Source organism: Saccoglossus kowalevskii, chromosome 8 (genome assembly GCF_978046115.1).
Source record: "Saccoglossus kowalevskii chromosome 8, keSacKowa6.1, whole genome shotgun sequence".
In the NCBI taxonomy this organism is placed as follows: domain Eukaryota; kingdom Metazoa; phylum Hemichordata; class Enteropneusta; family Harrimaniidae; genus Saccoglossus; species Saccoglossus kowalevskii.
This window is the reverse complement of record NC_140648.1, coordinates 19,345,865-19,371,128: the sequence shown is the minus strand read 5'-3', so window position 1 is coordinate 19,371,128 and position 25,264 is coordinate 19,345,865. Positions and strand designations below refer to the sequence as shown.

The window sequence follows — 25,264 nt, the reverse complement described above, 5'->3', positions numbered from 1 at the left end:
AGTGAAACGTTTCACTCCAGATAGTGGCCCATTTCAATCCTGATAGAGGCACGTTTCACTCCTGATAGAGGCACATTTCAGTCCTGATAGTGGCACGTTTCACTCCACATAGTGGCCCATTTCAATCCTGATAGTGGCCCATTTCAATCCTGATAGTGGCACAGTTCACTCCTGACAGTGAAACATTTCACTCTAGACAGTGAAACGTTTCACTACATATAGTGAAACGTTTCACTCCAGATAGTGGCCCATTTAAATCCTGATAGGGGCACATTTCACTCCAGATAGTGGCACATTTTACTCCAGATAGTGAAACGTTTCACTCCAGATAGTGGCCCATTTCACTCCAGATAGTGGTCCATTTCACTCCTGTTAGTAGCACATTTCACTCCAGATAGTGGCACATTTCACTCCTGTTAGTAGCACATTTCACTCCAGATAGTGGCACATTTCACTCCAGATAGTGGCACATTTCACTCCTGATAGCAAAACGTTTCACTGCAGATAGTGGCCCATTTCAATCCTGATAGGGGCACGTTCCACTCCTGACAGTCCCCCATTTCAATCCTGATAGGGGCACGTTTCACTCCAGATAGTGGCCCATTTTACTCCAGATAGTGAAACGTTTCACTCCAGATAGTTGCCCATTTCAATCCTGATAGGGGCACGTTTCACTCTGATAGTGGCACATTTCAGTCCTGATAGTGAAACATTTCACTCCTGTTAGTAGCACATTTCACTCCAGATAGTGGCACATTTCACTCCAGATAGTGGCCCATTTTACTCCAGATAGTGAAACGTTTCACTCCAGATAGTGGCCCATTTCAATCCTGATAGTCAAACATTTCACGCCTGTTAGTAGCACATTTTACTCCAGATAGTGGCACGTTTCACTCCACATAGTGGCCCATTTCAATCCTGATAGTGGCCCATTTCACTCCTGATAGTGGCACAGTTCACTCCTGACAGTGAAACATTTCACTCTAGACAGTGAAACGTTTCACTACATATAGTGAAACGTTTCACTCCAGATAGTGGCCCATTTAAATCCTGATAGGGGCACATTTCACTCCAGATAGTGGCACATTTTACTCCAGATAGTGAAACGTTTCACTCCAGATAGTGGCCCATTTCACTCCAGATAGTGGTCCATTTCACTCCTGTTAGTAGCACATTTCACTCCAGATAGTGGCACATTTCACTCCTGTTAGTAGCACATTTCACTCCAGATAGTGGCACATTTCACTCCAGATAGTGGCACATTTCACTCCTGATAGCAAAACGTTTCTCTGCAGATAGTGGCCGATTTCAATCCTGATAGGGGCACGTTTCACTCCTGATAGTGAAACATTTCACTCCTGTTAGAAGCACATTTCACTCCAGATATTGGCACGTGTCACTCCTGATAGTGGGACATTTCACTCCAGATAGTGGGACATTTCACTCCAGATAGTGTTCCATTTTACTCCCAGATAGTGGCACATTTCCCACCTGTTAGTAGCACATTTCACTCCAGATAGTGGCACATTTCACTCCTGATAGGGGCACGTTTCAATCCAGATAGTGGCTCATTTTACTCCAGATAGTGAAACGTTTCACTCCAGATAGTGGCCCATTTCAATCCTGATAGGGGCACGTTTCACTCCAGATAGTGGCCCATTTTACTCCAGATAGTGAAACGTTTCACTCCAGATAGTTGCCCATTTCAATCCTGATAGGGGCACGTTTCACTCTGATAGTGGCACATTTCAGTCCTGATAGTGAAACATTTCACTCCTGTTAGTAGCACATTTCACTCCAGATAGTGGCACATTTCACTCCAGATAGTGGCCCATTTTACTCCAGATAGTGAAACGTTTCACTGCAGATAGTGGCCCATTTCAATCCTGATAGTCAAACATTTCACGCCTGTTAGTAGCACATTTCACTCCAGATAGTGGCCCATTTTGCTCTAGATAGTGAAACGTTTCACTCCAGATAGTGGCCCATTTCAATCCTGATAGGGGCACGTTTCACTCCTGATAGTGGCACATTTCAGTCCTGATAGTGAAACATTTCACTCCTGTTAGTAGCACATTTCACTCCAGATAGTGGCACGTTTCACTCCAGATAGTGGCCCATTTCAATCCTGATAGTGGCCCATTTCACTCCTGATAGTGGCACATTTCACTCCTGACAGTGAAACATTTCACTCTAGACAGTGAAACGTTTCACTACATATAGTGAAACGTTTCACTCCAGATAGTGGCCCATTTCAATCCTGATAGGGGCACGTTTCACTCCAGATAGTGGCACATTTTACTCCAGATAGTGAAATGTTTCAGTCCAGATAGTGGCCCATTTCAATCCTGATAGGGACTCGTTTCACTCCATATAGTGGCCCATTTTACTCCAGATAGTGAAACGTTTCACTCCAGATAGTGGCCCATTTCACTCCAGATAGTGACACATTTCACTACCGATAGTGGTCCATTTCACTCCTGTTAGTAGCACATTTCAGTCCTGATAGTGAAACATTTCACTCCTGTTAGTAGCACATTTCACTCCAGATAGTGGCACGTTTCACTCCAGATAGTGGCCCATTTCAATCCTGATAGTGGCCCATTTCACTCCTGATAGTGGCACATTTCACTCCTGACAGTGAAACATTTCACTCTAGACAGTGAAACGTTTCACTACATATAGTGAAACGTTTCACTCCAGATAGTGGCCCATTTCAATCCTGATAGGGACTCGTTTCACTCCATATAGTGGCCCATTTTACTCCAGATAGTGAAACGTTTCACTCCAGATAGTGGCCCATTTCACTCCAGATAGTGACACATTTCACTACCGATAGTGGTCCATTTCACTCCTGTTAGTAGCACATTTCACTCCAGATAGTGGCACATTTCACTCCTGTTACAAGCACATTTCACTCCAGATAGTGGCACATTTCACTCCAGATAGTGGCACATTTCACTCCTGATAGCAAAACGTTTCACTGCAGATAGTGGCCCATTTCACTCCTGATAGGTGCATGTTTCACTCCTGATAGTGAAACATTTCACTCCTGTTAGAAGCACATTTCACTCCAGATAGTGGCACGTTTCACTCCTGATAGTGGCACATTTCACTCCAGATAGTGGGACATTTCACTCCAGATAGTGATACATTTTACTCCAGATAGTGGCACATTTCCCTCCTGTTAGTAGCACATTTCACTCCAGATAGTGGCACATTTCACTCCTGATAGGGGCACGTTTCACTCCAGATAGTGGCTCATTTTACTCCAGATAGTGAAACGTTTCACTCCAGATAGTGGCCCATTTCAATCCTGATAGTGAAACATTTCACTCCTGTTAGTAGCACATTTCACTCCAGATAGTGGCACGTTTCACTCCAGATAGTGGCCCATTTTACTCCAGATAGTGAAACGTTTCACTCCAGATAGTGGCCCATTTCAATCCTGATAGTGAAACATTTCACTCCTGTTAGTAGCACATTTCACTTCAGATAGTGGCACGTTTCACTCCAGAAAGTGGCCCATTTTACTCCAGATAGTGAAACGTTTCACTCCAGATAGTGGCCCATTTCAATCCCGATAGTGGCCCCTTTTAATCCTGATAGGGGCACGTTCCACTCCTGACAGTGGCCCATTTCAATCCTGATAGGGGCACGTTTCACTCCAGATAGTGGCCCATTTTACTCCAGATAGTGAAACGTTTCACTCCAGATAGTTGCCCATTTCAATCCTGATAGGGACACGTTTCACTCTGATAGTGGCACATTTCAGTCCTGATAGTGATACATTTCACTCCTGTTAGTAGCACATTTCACTCCAGATAGTGACTTATTTCACTCCAGATAGTGGCCCATTTTACTCCAGATAGTGAAACGTTTCACTCCAGATAGTGGCCCATTTCAATCCTGATAGTCAAACATTTCACGCCTGTTAGTAGCACATTTCACTCCAGATAGTGGCCCATTTTACTCCAGATAGTGAAACGTTTCACTCCAGATAGTGGCCCATTTCAATCCTGATAGGGGCACGTTTCACTCCAGATAGTGGCACATTTTACTCCAGATAGTGAAATGTTTCAGTCCAGATAGTGGCCCATTTCAATCCTGATAGGGGCTCGTTTCACTCCAGATAGTGGCCCATTTTACTCCAGATAGTGAAACGTTTCACTCCAGATAGTGGCCCATTTCACTCCAGATAGTGGCCCATTTCACTCCAGATAGTGACACATTTCACTACCGATAGTGGTCCATTTCACTCCTGTTAGTAGCACATTTCACTCCAGATAGTGGCACATATCACTCCTGTTAGTAGCACATTTCACTCCAGATAGTGGCACATTTCACTCCAGATAGTGGCACATTTCACTCCTGATAGCGAAACGTTTCACTGCAGATAGTGGACGATTTCAATTCTGATAGGGGCACGTTTCACTCCTGATAGTGAAACATTTCACTCCTGTTAGAAGCACATTTCACTCCAGATATTGGCACGTGTCACTCCTGGTAGTGGCACATTTCACTCCAGATAGTGGGACATTTCACTCCAGATAGTGTTCCATTTTACTCCAGATATTGGCACATTTCCCTCCTGTTAGTAGCACATTTCACTCCAGATAGTGGCACATTTCACTCCTGATAGGGGCACGTTTCACTCCAGATAGTGGCCCATTTTACTCCAGATAGTGAAACGTTTCACTGCAGATAGTGGCCCATTTCAATCCTGATAGTGAAACATTTCACTCCTGTTAGTAGCACATTTCACTCCAGATAGTGGCACTTTTCACTCCAGAAAGTGACCCATTTTACTCCGGATAGTGAAACGTTTCACTCCAGATAGTGGCCCATTTCAATCCTGATAGTTAAACATTTCACGCCTGTTAGTAGCACATTTCACTCCAGATAGTGGCCCATTTTGTTCCAGATAGTGAAACTTTTCACTCCAGATAGTGGCCCATTTCAATCCTGATAGGGGCACGTTTCACTCCTGATAGTGGCACATTTCAGTCCTGATAGTGAAACATTTCACTCCTGTTAGTAGCACATTTCACTCCAGATAGTGGCCCATTTCAATCCTGATAGTGGCCCATTTCAATCCTGATAGTGGCCCATTTCACTCCTGATAGTGGCACATTTCACTCCTGACAGTGAAACATTTCACTCTAGACAGTGAAACGTTTCACTACATATAGTGAAACGTTTCACTCCAGATAGTGGCCCATTTCAATCCTGATAGGGGCACGTTTCACTCCAGATAGTGGCACATTTTACTCCAGATAGTGAAACGTTTCACTCCAGATAGTGGCCCATTTCACTCCAGATAGTGGCCCATTTCACTCCAGATAGTGACACATTTCACTACCGATAGTGGCCCATTTCACTCCTGTTAGTAGCACATTTCACTCCAGATAGTGGCACATTTCACTCCTGTTATTAGCACATTTCACTCCAGATAGTGGCACATTTCACTCCAGATAGTGGCACATTTTACTCCAGATAGTGAAATGTTTCAGTCCAGATAGTGGCCCATTTCAATCCTGATAGGGGCTCGTTTCACTCCAGATAGTGGCCCATTTTACTCCAGATAGTGAAACGTTTCACTCCAGATAGTGGCCCATTTCACTCCAGATAGTGGCCCATTTCACTCCAGATAGTGACACATTTCACTACCGATAGTGGCCCATTTCACTCCTGTTAGTAGCACATTTCACTCCAGATAGTGGCACATTTCACTCCTGTTAGTAACACATTTCACTCCAGATAGTGGCACATTTCACTCCAGATAGTGGCACATTTCACTCCTGATAGCGAAACGTTTCACTGCAGATAGTGGCCCATTTCAATCCTGATAGGGGCACGTTTCACTCCTGATAGTAAAACATTTCACTCCTGTTAGAAGCACATTTCACTCCAGATAGTGGCACGTTTCACTCCTGATAGTGGCACATTTCACTCAAGATAGTGGGACATTTCACTCCAGATAGTGTTCCATTTTACTCCAGATAGTGGCACATTTCCCTCCTGTTAGTAGCACATTTCACTCCAGATAGTGGCACATTTCACTCCTGATAGGGGCACGTTTCACTCCAGATAGTGGCACATTTCACTCCTGTTAGTAGCACATTTCATTCCAGATAGTGGCCCATTTTACTCCAGTTAGTGAAACGTTTCACTCCTTACCGCGTTCCCGTTGGCGTCATTTTATACCAGTAGTCATGGTGTTCTGATCATTCGTATTGGAGTGTGCTACAAATTGTTCATATAATGCATCGCGGCACGATTTGTTAAATCACCACATTAGAGGCAAACCGAGGCATCTCGTTCCCCGGACGCCCCTTTCTTCACAAAACATGAAAAGGAAACAGTGGCGAGCCTTGAATCGTTACTATAGAAACTGTCACCATGACTAGACAGCGAACTAAGTAAGTATTATTATTATTATTATCTTATATTGTCGCTAGGAGATGTTTTCGTTATTTATTCTCCATGCAATGGAGTGGAAATCGTCTATTATTTACGAGCAAAGCACCGGATATGAATGCATGGTCATTGGACTGAATTCATCCTCATCCATACTTGCAAACCATTTGCAATAGTGCAAATCTTCTGGTGGTTATGCTCTGTGTTTTTTTATTTTAATGGTGTTCTATTTTACCCTTCGCGGACCTGACGAATAAAACCTGTGCGGCCATCAGGGAAGCCACACAGTTACAGGAACAATTACATTGCTGCTTTAGAACAATATCTTCCATACTGGGAAAGTGTTACCCCGCAACACTTCCTCACCCAGACTAGAACGGGATTAGGTCGAGTCTCGCGAGCTTTGGCACACCGTTATCATTGACGCCTAATGGAAATTTTGATCACGTACGAGAGTACTTTAAATTGCTTGAAGAGTTCGCCACGGGTAGTTGTCACAATGTAAGATGATTGAGTTTATATAGTAGATAGAGAAGTCAAACTTAGATAGCAGTAACCGGGTGAAAAGTTGTCAGCAGGAATACTCGTTTCGTTATTGTGGTTGTTAAGCTAAGCAGACGACGGATGGTTTAAGCAATTACATCGCTGAAGCGTCACGATGCGATACCAGTGCGTGATATCCTCATATCTGCTTACGATTGATTAAGGCAGACAATGCCCGACCCGATGGCATAATGCTCATTCCTCGTGGCCGACAACGAACTAAATATTCCGTTATCCTGAGGGAGTGTACGGTGAAATATCGTGGACAGACAACGTGTAACTATCACTCTGCCTTCACAGCGTATCGGAGCAGAAAGTTGGAATTCAGCTGTGCGATTACGTGTCAGATTGCTTTGATGTATCCCGATGAAAAAGAAACAAAACAACTCGAAGGATTGCACTCAGGAAGGCTCACAAATGGAAATCATGCAAAAGTTTATATTGTACAAGTTTCACGTATCGGGGCGTATTTAAATTATGATATAACTAGCCATCAATAAACTAAATCAGCCAAATATTCTTTGATTTTTCTTATGTGGTGTTACGTTAAGGTATTGTATACATAAACCAAATAAAATAGTGTGATCACCCAGTTACTCGTACAATAAATATTTCATCAAATGTCCCTAGCAAATCGACATTTGAGTAATCCCCATTGGTTCCTAAAGCAAAAATCGTCTCATCTGACGTTGTTCTATTCTGTTTTATGAAATGTTGCCTTAACACGAATCTCCAACGTCTTTTTTTTCGCAGATCGTATCTCTATTAGCAAAACAAAACACACACACACACATATATATACCACCATTACAACATGGTAGAGAATTCAAAAAAAAAGAAACGATTTACAGACTGCTCCCAAGAGACAAGATCTCGTAACAGTCTCCTTGCAGATATGCTGAGTTGTACATCGAAAACGAATAATCACTTGGCATCTGTATGAGCCGACATTAATGGAACCTGACAAAGTGGTCGTTAAGGTCACTGTTTTTTTGCTTAAAGGTCAACTCTCAAGTCTTTTTTTAGTGTGTGTTTTTCATATTGATATTATTTCACTGAAGGATGGCTGATTGCCTGACGATTCTAATGATGAATTCGATATCAATACGTCGCGATTGTACCGAGAGCGTCTAATGGTAATTACACATCAATTTTTTTGTGTCGACGCAGAGGCGGCGGCACGAAGTTTTACATGGAAGAGCGAGATCTGCTCATCAACCTTACTAGGAGTCCGGGGCATGCTCCCTCCCCCAAAAAATGAAATTTAGACCCTCTGAAACGCGGCCATTTCTTGCATTTTGAGAGGAAAATTTTGCTGACGATTTTGGAGGGGCGAAGTCCCTCCAAATTATTGTTCGAGGGGGCAACCGCCCTCTCCCCCCTGTGCCGCCGCCACTGCGACTGTAGTACGGTATATGAGAATGTGAATGGAAGGTAATAAGGTTGGGGTGTGTGTGTAGGGGGGTACTCGCAAAAGACCGTGTGCAAATATTATGATTTTATGGAGATAGACAAGCTTGTGCAGGGAGAAAGCAGTAGCCTCGGGGAATAATGATAAATATTAGAGCCAGTATTCCGGAAAGATGTCCAGTGCCTTTGTTCATTCCATTTATCTTTATTTGAGTAAATGCAAGCCTGTCGCGCAAATACGCACCCTGAGTGCATCCGGCAGTTCGTGTACGACTGCTTCTAATGATAACTCAATAATAGAACTATGGCGTAATTTTTAATTTTCTTCCAATATTATAGTATATATTATCTTTCAATACCCATAAAGATTACACAGCATGTTATCCGGTGCATATAACCGCTGCGCTGATTGGCTGACATGAGCAGACGAAAACAAATAAAGAAGAGAAAGTATAGAAAATGGCGACTACGACTGTCACTTTCCTACAGTAGCGCCGTAATGTTAACGAGAGACAAATGTAGTTATCTACCATCTTATCGGGAAATATGGGTAATGGAATTCGATTATGGAAACATCGCCGTAATAACAAGCATGCACAGAAAATTAATTACATTTTCCAACTTATTTGACATAAAAGACAGAAATTCCAATTTAGAATATCATAATGGAATAATGTAGCTGGCAACCAAGCTACTGGGGCTACTAAGTCATTTACTTTTGTCAAATAATATCAGTCTTCAGTCGGCCGGGAACGAATGAGCAATACCTGGAAGAGTGTGCATTTACTCAGGTTGCGAGTAGAATTCGCGGCGTTATATATATATATATATATGTACCGAGACGTAATTATGTCATTTCCTGTGTGCGTTGACCGAGTGCGCGATGTTACAATCGTCCGTACGCCGACGTGTCATCGCTGCTCCCGTTTGCTTATTTGACGGGACGTATGAATTGCGCGAGCAATTAACGATATTGAAGGTTTATACAACTTATTTATATATTAAACTAAACATAATTGATAGGCACATTTCTTTGCATTCCAGAACGTATTTGTAACTCAATGCACCCGCACACTCACATAGTTCATTGTTCGTCATTATGCACGACTAAAGAAATTCAAAGTTACACAAATTGAGATACACCACAGTCACTTTGAAACACAAATACTATGCTTGAACTTGCTTGAAATGAAAACAACTATATTGCGACAGTTTCGTCCTGAAATATATTACAAAGAAACAATTGTAATTACATTTCAGTGGTTATTTCTTGCTACGGTAGTTTATTACCAGAGTCAGTCAAATAATTGAAATACCTCTATGTATCACATCAAAACAGCCATCATTATTTGCTGTGTTCAATCCCCCCCCCCACACACAGAGTGAAAGTATCACATGTACAATCTACTCATGCAGCATGATAAATTGATTACAAATGGAAAATATCCTAAGCAGATGATAGCCAAGATAAGACTTCAGTGAAACGCCCATTGTCTTGCTACTCTACATGAGTATAATAAGCAGGAACAGCTCATGCCTCTATAATCACACCCTTCGATTGTGTCTCTTGCATATTCTTCGCGAATACGTGGTAATTATTGAGTAATCGAATTTGCGATTCATTATCACTTTCTGACACAACAAGAAACCATGTTCGGAGCACATATGTCACTGGGACTACAAATATATTTAAGAACTAGAGCGCAATCTCAAGCCTAGGCGATATGACTCATCTGTCTCTATTCTGGATTGCCTTTCATAACAATTCTCTCATCAACATCTTCAAGTTGTGCTTTGCGCGTTTGAGTTTAAGAGCACGAAAATTTCCAAAGAACGGGAAAAATAGAATAATCTAAACAAGAATAAAGCACATGGTGACTTATTCGTATCATGTATGTAAATATGTAAGCTGATAGATAACAAATGCTCGAATGAAAGTAATCTAAACGGTTCGAGTAGCATAGAAATAGTATTAGAATGTATCTGTTAACATACTGCTCATAACTAGCTAGTATTTGATGTAATGCAATGTGACATTTATTCTCGGGTATTATACCAACGCACACCTGGGTTAACAATGGGTTATCTTTTCAAGTCTTGAAAAAATACAAAAAAACTGTTTTGCGTAATTATTTTACCCTGCAGACCAGAAGACATTGTGTATCCGTGCTTTAAAATTAACACAGAATCTGATTTGTAGTTTTTTTGGAGGGGACAGCGCTTTAGTAATTTGTCTGTTTACGAATTACAAATGCTTCGCCTCGCTGCCTCACTGCCCGAATACATTATAAATAGAATCGAGGTAAATTTGAAATACAATACCCTGGGTCATCTCAAATTCATATTCCTATATATTGCGGTCACGCAGCTTCAACCGTTTTATTATTTATCAAATGCAATATTTGTTATTCGTGATATGTCATATTTTAAAGATGGACTATGAATTTTCTGACACAATACATACGGTATGCCTATTATGGGCATTTATCTATATTCCCATAATACAATTATTCACCTAGAAGCAATACAGATAATTTATTTAAGTTATGAACAAGACAACAAGAAGAAGCCACACTTCGTGACAGAAATTGAGAAACGAATGTACCCGAGGCAAAAACCAAGATACCAAAATGGTAATATTAACCATGGCTTCATTACGTCATACACATACAGTCTTTCTAAAAACGAAATTGATTCTTTTTTTCTCAAATAAAATAAATCGAAGATAGACCAAATTGACGAGCGCAGCACAGTGATGATAGGAGTATGAATCATCTCCAGTGAACGCAGGATTAGTTTGATGACACATATATCCACGTACTGGAAACGTTCGATGGTTTGCAAATATGGTTGGTTTTCGATGGAGTAGCAATGCTTCGGTGATGTTACTGTCCGCAATGTACAAATGTAAAGCAAAGTGGATTTATCGAATTGTCTGCATCAGAGGTCTCCGTATAAGTTATTGTTTAATCACGAACATTTCATAAACAGATGACCTGGTCAAGTACAAGTTTTCGTTTCATATCCGTAACAATCACGCGATGTTTGCATAACGCCATGTTTACGTTTTAGACCATATCACGTTACATAATTTGGGACATTCACTTTGACATATTTGCCATGTACGAGCATGTGAAACAGTACACGCTGTCTGAACACATGTCAGCCAATCATATCCATGGTGAGACAACTCTAGTAATGACAGTCACACACTTAGTAAACGTGGTCGGATATATTGACACGCGTTTGACTGTATCAAAAATGCGCTCTTTTCGAATTGATTTTTCACTAATTACACGTAAATCACGATGTACTATATTTACTGTTATTATTGTTATTATCATCACCAATGCAAATTGAATTGACAATGAATCTGTGTCACGCATGTGCAGGCATTATTTTGAACACGTTGCTTTTGGCAGTACTTCATATCGTGTCTTTACTTAAATCGAAGTGAGATACACAATACGGGTCAATGATAAAGCAGTTACATAAAAATGATAAATATTTTATTCTACTGCTTCGATCCTTGAGGTGTTTAGTAATACACGGGGGTAAATCATAAAATAAGACATTTATTTATTATGAGCCATATTTTATATACTGCTTATAACATGCGCTAAACCCAATGACCTTTTGCAGTTTAATTTCAAATATTAATTCAGTGGCAACGAGGCAGTGTGGTTCACGTAACGGCAAATATGTTTTTGTAATTCTGTTTCTGAAACATGTTTTATTGACATCGCGTAAATGTCGAAACAGTTTAAGTCAATGTGAACGAACAATTTGGTGACGCCTAAATACGTTTATTTATTTTGTTTGCAACAGTTTCAGCAGCTTATATTATTAAGCTAAAATAACAGTATTGCAAATCGGGGTAAATTGAATATTTGCGAGCTTGATGTTTAGCTGTTTTCATCTCCGAACTAATATGTCTTATGGATGAATCTTGAAAGTCACACATCCGGGGTTTGTTGGCATTACTCTCGGTTTGTTTCATATTAAGGAGTTTTTTTAATTCAACGATGACCACAGCATTGCATTGCCTTTTGTGAAAATATAATCGAATATGTTTCATTTTTATGAATTTTATGAATGAATGACATTTTGAAGACCGTGCATATTGGCTCCTTACATCGCGTGATGACAACCTCGACATTGAATGAACGATGTGTACACACCAGATGTAAGGGAGTATAGTTCACATTTCAATTTACATTCCGATGTGTAGAACGTCTGTACAAACATTATTTCTTAGAGTAGTACGCTTAATTGTACGTCTATTACGTTCAAGCATGTGTTTATATAGTCGCAAGGTGTGATAATTATCTGACAAAAAAATCACGTTTTGTTCCGAAGGCATCCGTGCCTTAGTATGAGGATGGGGAGGAGGGGTGGGATTGTATTATCAAGTTCGCTTTCATTTCTTGCGTGATATCCAATTACTCGGCATATCCTAATAAAAGGGAAAAATAACATATTTGCTGGTTTTAACTACTTTCAAACAATTCAAGTGAAAGTTTTATTTGACATATTTCAACAAATTACTTTCATGGCAAGAAGTTAACCACATTTGACCTCGCACTGTGTGCCAATCAAATAAATTCAATTGGCGGAAGAAAAGTTATTCGTGAAAACATTTTCTCATTCCCCGTTTAGCCACTCACTGTAAGTGAAATACAATAAAAGATATTTTACTGCTTCAGTCGAATGAACACAATCTTGATAACCTATTTTCAATTTGCAAGCTTTATAGAGCCAGTGGTCGCCGACAAACGGCAAACACGCCATTGATCAAAATACGCTTCTATAAGAAAGCCCATGAAACCGGTTGGATGCCAATTTCACTGACTACGATCGTTTTCATGAAAAGAGATTACAACGAACAAGTATAAAGTTATACTCAGTAGAAAGCAATTATCTTTCTCATGTTTAATAATGTTCGCACTTGTGAGCAAAACAACGTGATTTGACCCATTCTTTTGCAGGACAGGTATTGTTTTAGGCATAGCCGCTATATTTACGAAATATTCCATCAGTGCAGTATCGGCGACTCGGGGGTGGGTGTCAGAGGAGGCGAAAAAATGTTGGGGTCGTAGACCCTCCAAAATAAAGCTGACCCATATTACCCGGTCATTTGCCATTGAATAACATTGGTATAATAAATTACTAATACGAGAAATGACGTAACCTTCTAAAAGACACTTGAACACTTCATTTTGACTCCCATGTGCCAAGCACACAATGGGAGTCTTTGTGGTTAGTGCGTCTGTGTGTGTGTGTATATGTATGTGTGTGTGTGTGGGTGTGTGTGTGTGTGTGAGTGTCCGTGTCTGTTCCACTGATATCTGAAAAAACAATTATCGATTTTAATTAAACTTGGTACATAATTGCCAATATTTTTTACTGAACTCCGTGCATATAATAAATGACACGAACTGCAATATCAATTAGCCAATTTTAAACATTTTCACTTGTTTCTAAACAACCATTCAACTGATTTCAATAAAATACACACACCTGACTAGTTTTTTGTTTGAAATCTGAGCATATTAATTACAAAATTTGCAAATTAAATTTTGAAGATTTTCACATGTTGTCCCACATACCATATTTACAGTACCACATAACATATTTAAATGATACATCGAGGGGTCTAGGATAATTAGTTTCTGATTACATTATTTGCACAGTAATTACCCAATTTGCATACCAAATGGCCAGTCATTAATTTTTCCACCAATATCACAACCGCACGCCAGATTTAAATGAAATTTGGTACATAGGTGCTCTTGGATAAGCCATACACATGTGTAGTTTATGGTTACATGGTTACCTAATTTGTCTAAAATTACCTAATACCCAGATAGTTTGAGTAACACTCGTCAAGTGTCCATGACACTTGGTACAAAGGTGCTTTTTTGGATAACCCACATTACTCCAGGGAAGAAACCTATGCATATTAATTACCTACTTGATAAAAGGGTCGTGTGACCTCATTATTATGCATAACCAAATGCAAAATCTCAAATACTGATGCACAACAGGGTCATGCAAAAAGTACTTTAATTGTGATTTGGACAAACTTTATGATTTAAATATTGACTCATCGTGTACGGTCATGATTATATTACATATTTATAAATTGTTATATCCACTTAGGACCACTTTGATCAGTATTTGCATTTGTATTTGTAAATGCCGCACTTGGTCTATTTGAAGCACAGGTGCTAAAATACAAATGGCAAAAGCCAGTCTGTAGTCAAAATAAGACATATGGAATTTGCATGCAATGAATACAATTTTTGCTACAATTTTAGATATGCTTATAATATAGTAAATGCAATATTCCTTTTTTGTACTTCATGCCTTTAATAACTTACGCACACGGGAGTCCTTTCTAAGTTTTTTTGTTATTATTGTTGATTGTTATAGTGAAATACTAACACTTGTCCTTGAGGGCAATATCGCGATTTGTTGCCTGCCCAAGGGATGATGGCCTTGGTCATAAAAATAATGATTTAAGATGATATAGACCATTATGTATGCATATATATATGTAGCATCTTATACAATGGTTTTGCACTGACGGTTTCCCGGCATTATATCTTTATATACATTTTAAATTCAATATGCAGTTTTTGTGTGAATTACCTGACCGCGTGACACATGATTTGGTTTATATGATACACGATTACTAGATTCGAAATAAATTACAAGTTATGTATTCAATAATGTCATCCCATTTGAATTGTGTACAGTATAGCGACGTCTCCCGAAGGAATCACTTGCATAATTGGAAGATATGTTTGATCATTAAAGCACTAGACACGCGATCTGCTTAATGCATTATTATGTGAACTGTATTTCGAGATAAAATCTTGTATATCAGATCAAAGAAATTCTCAGAAAATATGTGAAATGTATTATAATTTGAATAAGTGAAACGTTGTTGTACTTGATAGTTACATTTAATAAAGTTATTACAAAGTTATAGTAGAATTTTAGATTCAGTATAATTTTTTGTATAAAAATGTTCTCTTTTCATTTTTCAGTATCATATATCATATGTACCTCGTGTAATGCAGTACCTATTCCCACGTTGTTATGTAGCGTGGTTCACAGATATTTACATCATGCATATTGAAGTATGCAGTCCCTCTCTCTCACTTCTTTTTTTGGTTTTACCTGGTGTGTATACTGTCAACAGTGATTATTATATATTCTGAACTACAGTCATACTAGTTACCTGGTAAACAACTTTTCCCCGATTGAAGAACTAGACTTTGCAGAGGGGGTAATGTGAACACACGGGCGATTCTACAAGTGTTCCATCGCTGTTATTCATAGAACATACGTAATTTGTCACAGCGCTGCCATCATTCGCGTGGCGTTAATGGTCTCATGATTTCTACATTAACGTGAATGAACGCTAACAAAAAATCGATTATTATTCAGTGAGCTATTCACATGTACATCCATTCATCATGCTCACATTACAGGCTACCTATCACTGTAAACAGAGTGTGAGTTATTCTTCTGACACCAATCCCAACATGACAATTATCGCACGCAATGTTATTGATATATTTCTCTGCATCGCAATATCTACGCGAGCATTGTAATCTTACAGAACCGTTAGCGAAATTGACCAATACAACATTGAAAGCGTGCACGTTGTCGTGAGAGATAATTCGAATCATAATATGATGCTTGACACGTGTAAATGTAAAATCCTTAATATTTTGAAAACCGAAATGTTCCTTCATATAAAAGGGAAAAGTACACAATGAAAAGTGATTCTATGACGTTCATCAAAATACGTAAATCTTAGGTTCGTAATTAAAACAAGCAGCCTCTCGGCCGAAATAGCTCCGCTGTTAACAATGCACGTTTCAATTAAAGAACTAAAGATATCATTAGAAAATGAACAAATCTGAGAGGTCTATCTGAGGTGCCTATATGGATAGCATCAAAGCAATCAGACTTGCGGTTTTTACCAAAAAGTTGAAAATATCACTTTTTACGAAATTTTAGAATTGAAGATATCAGCACAAAATGGACAATCTGAAAGAGGTCTACATGTTGTACCTACATGTGTAATATCAAATCAATCAGAATTGCGGTTTTTAACAAGAAGTTGAAAATATCACTTTTTACCAAAAATGACAAAGCTATTCATCAAAATTTTAGATAATTGAAATTACCATCACGAAATGAACAAATCTGAGAGAGGTCTGCCCAAGGTACACCAAGTATCAAAGCAATAGAAATTGTAGTTTTCAAAAAGAAAAGGTAAAAAGTTGATACGGATAACAGACGACAGACGACGACGGACAATCACTCATATGATAAGCTCCGCCCGACATAGTAAACAGCGGAGCTAAAAAGCCTAATTCAGATAAATTCAGATGTGTTTTCCATTTTGTAGTCATTCGCAAAAAAGGAAATTCTTGCGTCAAGACTGTGTTACCCGAGGCAATCCCTAACATAACCAAGAGACAGAAGAGAATAATTTTCTAAAACATCCAATCTATTGAAATACAGTACAGCTGAACAGCATGTATCGGAAGGCTTCGATGTCTCAACACTGCGTGAAACGGAAACCGGAATGAAAGCCGACGTGTACAGGTGCGTTAGTGACATTCATTACCTGTAAACTGCACCCGGATTATCAGCGCCGGTATTTTGTATCGTGATCAATGGTTTGTAGGGCAAAATGAGATAATAGGACATCCCGTTAATATCTCAGTAAAACAGATTTGTTGAACATAACGTTAGTCGTGGCATGAAGGATCTATCTTTACTGTTGTCTCTTGAAAAGGAGAAGCACTGTGCTGATCCACAAATAATATGTACATCGTAAATATGAAATACAGCACATCAGTATACAATATTTAAAAAAACACACGTATACAACATGAAATACGTCTATACACACTACAGACAATTAAAATCGCATTCATCTTGCATTCTTTTTCCAAAAACAGAAAGGATATACATCCTGTTATAAAATTAGAAAACATTAAAATCGAATATACTACGCTTCCAGACGCGACTAAATGAGATGAATTAACAAGACATGTTTGCAGCCTTGTTTTCTAATCTGTATCATTTGACCTTTCCATGTTTGAAATGAAATACTCATTAATCCGAGTTTAGAGGAGAAGGAATGACCCTATTCATCAAAAGATGTAGTTAGTCTTTATTAAAATGACATGTGATTGCTGTACCTATGGCGTGTATATGCAACGACAAATTATGTACGCCAGGATGCCATGATGAATCCAGCCGATCACGACGGCGCGCGTCGTAGCTGTGATGACGACACTGTGTAGACAATGCCAAGTCCCCCGAGGCACATATTGCGTATGTCTCTCTCGTAGAGGAGGTTACTGCTCGAACGTAATTACGTAAAAGTACATATGTCACTTGTAGTGAATGGACAATGTTTCATACATCGCCTGACTTGATATTGTGTTTATCTCAATAAACTGCTCGTTGATTGAATGAATAATTGTTGGGGCTTGAATGATTTTTATTTTAGTATTGCATTTTTATTATTTTGCATTGTACTTACGTATTATAACTGCGCGAAGGTTGACAGTGTTCGCGTACGTTATGATTGTTTAACAGATGCAGCGTGTACATTTCATCGAGTTGCATTTTCTGCAACATATAATGTGCGTGTATATTAAAATCGCTTCACTTTATTGACACGTAAATTACAACTGCGTCACACAATTAGTGCGTTTATTAATGATACTGCGCCACAGACGGTGTGTGTGTGTGTCAATGTGTATGGCTGTGTTGAGCTTGTTTCGTATTTTCGTGTCCAAAAACAATGTTCATTGAAATTTAGACACAAACGAAAAGGTGATGATAAAAACCCGAACATTGTTTATACTGCGTAGCGTGACAGCAAAATTTGAATACTGAATACCAACGCCAAAAAATATACTAATTGGATCGATGTTAAGCAGTACTAAATCAATATTTTACTGTAGTATTTAGCAAATGTTTATAATGGTCCGATCGATCGCAGCATGGTGTTCAACTTGCAAACTCGGATCAGTTCGTTGTACCCATGCAATGCAGTTTAGCATACGTACCTTAAAGCGGGGGAGTCGTCACCTGCGCATGCGTCAGATGGCCATAGAGTGTTATTGTTTACAAACAAGCGTCTACCCATGAGCATTTGCGTTTCAGCGTGTGATGTTATCGTCGCTTGGGACTCATTTCCCGCGCGTGCGCATGTGACTACCCTCTCGCTTTAATTCAAATACAGAATAACAATACTACCATCCAATCACAAAATTGCTTATACAACTGCCAAATGCACGTGTACCCTTAACCACCTTAAAGCGCGGTGGTCGTCGCGCAGCGCGTGTTCGAATCTCATGTATTTTACACGCGTTGTACACGTCGCCATGAGTCTCATAACGAACAGGACGCTGCGCGACGACTGCCGCCCTTTAAAATAGTTGACGGAGAAAAACAAAGGATTTCAACATAGATGTTGTTATCTGTTTGCGCTCATATTCATGTGAAATATACAGGAACAAGAGTGCGTCGACCATCAAGGCTAAGAGAAGGGATGCTCCTCCCGTAAATACAGTCCATCAATACCAGTAGTACTTTGTAATTCATCTAAGAAAATAACAACATTTGCATGTCCATTTCAGACGCGCTGAATTTAAGAGCATGATTCCCATATGTACGAAACACTACATTGACAGTTGGTCACATGAGAGGGCTTTCCAGCGGAGATATAAAGCGAACCGTGACCAATGAATTAATGAAAAACGTGCCTGATTATACCACGCAATTTATAACCTAATGTTAGAGAATAATGCAGGGACCGTGTAACTTTACACCGAGAAGGCACTTAATTAGCCACTCGCTGTGTACTTGTATTCGCTATGAGGGCTTTCCTCTGATAGAGCGAACTATACAACGTGTGGCAAGGGAAATGAACTATCAGTGTAGCCATAGCATGGGCATATATTTTAGTTTCCGGTGCAATTTCCGCATCGCCGTGCTCAGTATGGTAAAATAATCGCTCCCAGCGGCGATGTATCAATATACAAAGGATGAAGCACTCAAGAGAACGTGTTCGATTCGTTTTCTTATCTTGTTTTGTTATTTATTATTATCATCGAACATAAAGACAATCGTGCCAAGCAGTTACTGTACTAGGACATATTAAACTCGGGCGTCATTTATATCAATAGATCCCTCGAATTTATTTACCAAAATAGTAACACGCAATGACAAGATATCTTTTTAATCAGTTTTAAATTTTAATCGAGAATAACGAAATAGGTTTTTCTTATTGCCTTGGTAACAAACACTCTTTTATTTATGTTAGCCTCCATGGGAAAATAATTTCATTCCAGAAACGAATTCTACATTGGGCCTTTAGGACATGCGGTCTATATAAGATGACCTAACTGCGCTTGTTTTTTTCTGCGTACGCATGTAATATGTAATACTAAGATATATGCCTGATAAACAAAAACATACTGTATTCAAAAAGTCAAAAGAAAAGCGATTCGCTACTCCAAAGCTATTTGTTCAACAGAAGAAATAACCACACGATACACATATATGCAAACAAACATTCGATTTGGTCGTGACGATACCTGGATCATTAACTCAATAATAAGTGTTCGACTAGACAGCAACGCAGCTGCATCGTCTAGGAGCTTCAATCTGTTTGCAATTATGCATGTTATATATCCCGAAAATACCTACATCGATAACTGGAGATGTTTCCCCTTTAATTGGGCTACAAGTTGAATATCGAAAGAAACCCAATATGGATTGAAGTGATACACCGATCGCCTCTCCTGGTGTATTTCGTAGTCACGTGTGTCTAGAGTGATTGTGTATAAGGTCAAGTTTAAACGACAAGTACATGTTCCCTGTCTGCTCATTTCTTTGTGTATTTAATCAATGTCTTTACCTGTCACAATGTTGGAACTAACCTTGATTTAGGACCTGCTTTGACACTTAGGGTTTATTTTCACCGACTGACAACCGCAAACTGAAACAGTGTGGATAGCAAATTATTAAATATTACTTTATTCATGATACGGTAATGTCTCTTTGTTCTCACATCTCCGATAAGCCATGCCGTTAAATACAAAGTTTACAACTGTTTGCCAAAACATTGTACACTCTGTCCTCAAACTATAAAGAATGGGACAGAAACAACTATTTGTCGGTAGATGAACAGTATATAAACCCGGACGGAAAATATACATATCTCTTCTGCTTTCATATTTTTTCCGCCGGGTTTCTTTCCTATAAACAGTGCCCGTATAAATAACTAATATACGGCGTGTCTATTGTTACTATAATGAACTTTTCATAACCGTGACAACACTCTGCACTTTACTGTGAAAAAAATTACAATAGAATATTCCTTAAAAACTTATATCCGCGCACGTACAAAGCCCCCCAAAAAAATAAATACATTTTTCGCTGGAGGAATTTTTCAAACAAACAAACATGTCTACGCAAGAGCAACAGGACATAATTTAGTAGATTTCAAAAAAAGTGTGATACGTCATGATTTTGAAGCAAGTTCCAAACAGCTTGGAGTTGATGGCTAACAAAACATTTTGTTTTGAGATTTGATAAAGTAAACGAGAATACAAATTCTTCATTCATCGATTTCAAAACAAACAAAAAAACAAGTTTACGCCACAGTATATGAACGATATCGTCCAAAATAGTCTTATTGTGAACGTAATTGATACAGAAGGTTTTTTTCGAGTCATGTTATTCAAACTACTAAACTTGAAAGGTGTGATATGGCGCTTGTGAACTTGTTATCCGCACCAAGATGTTTGCATAATAGAGCGCAGCGCGTCAAAGACGGCCACACGCGTAGGGACTTTATTCTATTTTCTCTGATGTTTGCTACGATTATTACAAGTCACTGTATAGTCTCTTTGGCTTACATTCAATATGCAATTACATGCTATTATATAATGTATCTTGTTAAGTATATAATTAATGGGCCTTCGTACAACTGCGTGATCGGGGGGATTATTTCTCCACTAATGACGTTATAGGGCACATCTATGCTATCCTATCGCCGATCACAGAATCGCGAGACAGGCGCACAATTCATGCAAAATAGATGCAAATTTGTCTATGAAGGAAATAATTAGCTTCCACTGATTTTTGAACGCGTGTCAACATGAATGGTTGTAAAAAAAAACGAATACTCCTTGTAGATCTGATATATTTCGTAACAGAAGACAAATAACTGTATTTATTTTAATTTCAAAACTACACAAAGTAATGCCCGATGACAATGTCTATAACATATACGAAAAAATATCTGAAATGGCCATGCAAGAAAATAATCACTCCTAAGTCGTATGAAAAACAGCAGTCTCTCTGTAAGACAGTTCATTATGCGTCACGGGAGACTTTCCCCATTAGAGAGGGTAACAATCCGTAGCAACAGAGATATAAAAGACGGGAAATGTTATTATCATGGACCATTTCCTCGGCTGCAATACTCAATTTGATTGCCCATATAGCTTAAAGCTGATTTATCAAGAAAAAAGAGACATTTGATGGAATTGCAATTGCGTTTTTTGTGTGTGCAATTCCATGTTGTGTAATACGAGGTTTGTACGTATATATTAGGTACCGTTACGCGTAAACATTAAGGGAGGAAATCGGTATGTTCAATCACATGCAACTAATATCATAGCCAAGCATTTTAACCCGTACAAATACAAATATGGAACGTGCTTCCTAGTTAAAAAAAAAACAGCATTGACACAGATTTAATGTTATTAAAGCTATGCACATAAGTTCTTTCCGTATCTTTGTATATATTGTAAAATAGCGTTCAGCACAGCGCCATATTGGACGAGAAATCCATTCTATGCTAGCCGCGGGCGAATCGAACAGTTCGCATGCTCTCTATTATGAACGACACTATAGGCAATTCATTATTGTGAAATTATGATATACAATCAATACGTGTTAGATGTTAATCTAAGATTTATCGTCTATTTGTGACTTGATGCGAAACCCCGAATGTTGCGCTGCCTTGAACACTCTGGCTGCCTTGGAACATGGACGCACGTACCCCTTACATGCGGAGATACACAGACGACAGACTGATTGCCTGGTATAAATAATTTATAAGTTAGTTTATTTAAGTTATTTTTAATTTATTTAACAATTTATTCAAAGACGTGATGTGATGAACGTATAGCGGGCGTTTACGTGGTCGAGCGATTGTTTGTAATGTTACTACCTTCCATTCCCACGTTGAATTATTCAAATGGCAGTTCTTTTAACCAATTTCACATCATGACTAAACCATTAGAATAGGAGGGGGTAACCGGTGAACACTTTACCCCCCCCCCCCCATATATTATATTACAGCGCAATGTCCGAAGAACTACCAGCAATTTGTGAACAGCGTAACATGGAGAACTCAAATTTCGAGATTGGAATTTATATGTATATATACAAATATTCACTTAATTTTTCTCACTATTATTTCATAGATAGTTAAGTGTATCATTTTACTGATTATTGTATGATATTCACGTTTAGGGGCCGTACCAAGAAAGTCGTAGCCATGACATAGGATTGCTTAAAAGAAAACCAATCACGATGGTGGGATATGGCGGAGTGATACACTGAACGGCGAAATATAACAACAGCAATATCGCAACAAATCAGTCAATACGCAGTCATCAATGCATTTCGAGTAGCATACATTTTGCCCTTCGGTTTCTTAGTTAGTTCTGCGTGAAATGCCATTGCCATCATGATCGCGGCGGGTCTACTTGATAGTGCCACCCGATGTATAAAACGCGTGTAAAATACATTGTTCATTTGCTGTTTCATTGCCGAATGTGTTTTGACGATGGGTATATGGTAAATAAGTTAAGTTACTCATAAATATAATTTAAGTCCCAATGGTATTCGTTTTTCTGCGGCGTGAATGACTGGCTGACTGTCACGGTCTAAAGTACTGACAAACTGTTAGAATGACCCACCGATAGGCTGTCAGAGATTCTGAATGTTTCGTGCCTCGTGAATACTCAGTAGTTGATAGGTTTAATCTGTTATTACGATGTCAAATAATTTGCATTCAACATTTCTTGAATATTGCGATATGAACCTTCTATTTAAAAGAACCTTTATATAGATTGACTGTGTGAGTTTTGTTTGATATTTGTATGTCAAATCAAAATTATTATTTACCTTTATAAGGCCCCAAAATTACATTAGTTTTGGTGAATTTGCGCGTGCCTCCTATTGTTGGTACGTACTATTAATTCATAATACATGATTTTCGTTTATTAATAACAAACAATATTTATACGTGTGTATGGGCAATATTCTCATTTATTATTTATGCCACCTGAAACATCTCACAATATGTACTCCCGACTTTAGTAACCCCTAGACGTTGATCGCAACCAAGAACGATTATGAAGTCAAAGTAGTACACATCATCTACGCGTTGCCACAAGCATTCTCAATATTTATAGAAATTCCACTAAAAGGCTGCTATTTTTTTTTAGTAGTGTATGTATTTAACAAGTCGTGTTTGGAGAATATTTACTTGATCGTTGCAATGATTTGCATCTTTTAAAACAGTTTCGGGGCATTGCTAACGTTATCATTCCATCGCTGCCAACTCCATGCAACATCGTGGAAGATCGCCTTGAGATTGATAAAATGCAAATTCGTCGTACCGAGTTTTGAGCTCTGTCAGCATAGTTATAAATTGAAAAACATATTGTAGGTTATATCTATTCGTGCGTTTAAACTACGATTTTAGCTAATCCCATATGCACTACGCAATGTACGATTGCATTCTGGGCTGGAGTAGCGATTCCGACTGACTGAACGCCGGTATCGCTGGAGCAGCAGCATGGTTGCCTCAGCTGGACGGTGCTTTTCAACGCTACTCAGCCTGGAATAACGACTGAATTATTGATAGTGTTCGCTATAGTCTCCCTAATTGAGATTCCACGGATCGTGTATGCAGTATGCCACAATTGATGCTGACTAAGTCGGAAACCAATCACCTAGAAAGATGGTCTCCTGCGTTGGGGGATGCTTGAACCGCTCCAATTCGCAAGCCCTCGGGTCCCAAATGCTGTCTTATATGCAAATCACGGGATCGGAATGATGCACGCATGTGTAGTGACCGGTTTGATAATGGCCGCCATCTCTGAAGTGGATATGTTCACTTAAATTTATAGGTCGTGATGATCAAAGGCGCATCTGCAATTACACTATGTTATCTGTTAAATCGCTAATGAATGTGAACATGTTATGGGTCAAACAGAAGAACTTAGTGTCACAGTCGATTTGGCTTGACGGCTCTCATAAGCTTTTTTACTGTTTTGTTCAGTTACATTCACCATGCATTAGATTGAAGGTTGAAAAAAAACAGCTATTATATGTATACAGGTCTGTATAAGGCTTAATGTGCCGGATTACTGGTCTCAAAATGCTAATCAACAAATGCACTAAACAAAGCTAAGGTGTAACCATTTTTTTACCAAAACTTACTACGACAATTGAATGAATAAATAAAAACTCTGATCAGTAAAGAACAAACAAAGACACTGAAAAACAATACACACCTAACTCCAATAAAGTTAGCATATTTTCCTATTTATACCTGCCCTCCCAATAAAAACAAAACTACATTACTAGAAATAACATATAGTCTTACCCATCGTGTTTATTTCATTTTCTCATCACGCCACCCCAAGAACGTGTTACATATATAGCGCGCAATTTACTTTATTATTAGTTTTTACAAAGTAAACATTCCGAATAGACAACCCCCCCTTGCCGAGACACACGCACCTACACACTA

The 25,264-nt window shown here is 38.9% G+C and overlaps 1 protein-coding gene across 1 annotated transcript in view; it reads right to left on the bottom strand.

Annotated features, from left to right (window-relative positions):
- LOC102808991 (glutamate receptor ionotropic, NMDA 2B-like) overlaps nucleotides 1-25,264 on the bottom strand; it is a 75,980-nt gene that overhangs the window by 24,384 nt on the left and 26,332 nt on the right. The window lies entirely within an intron of this gene.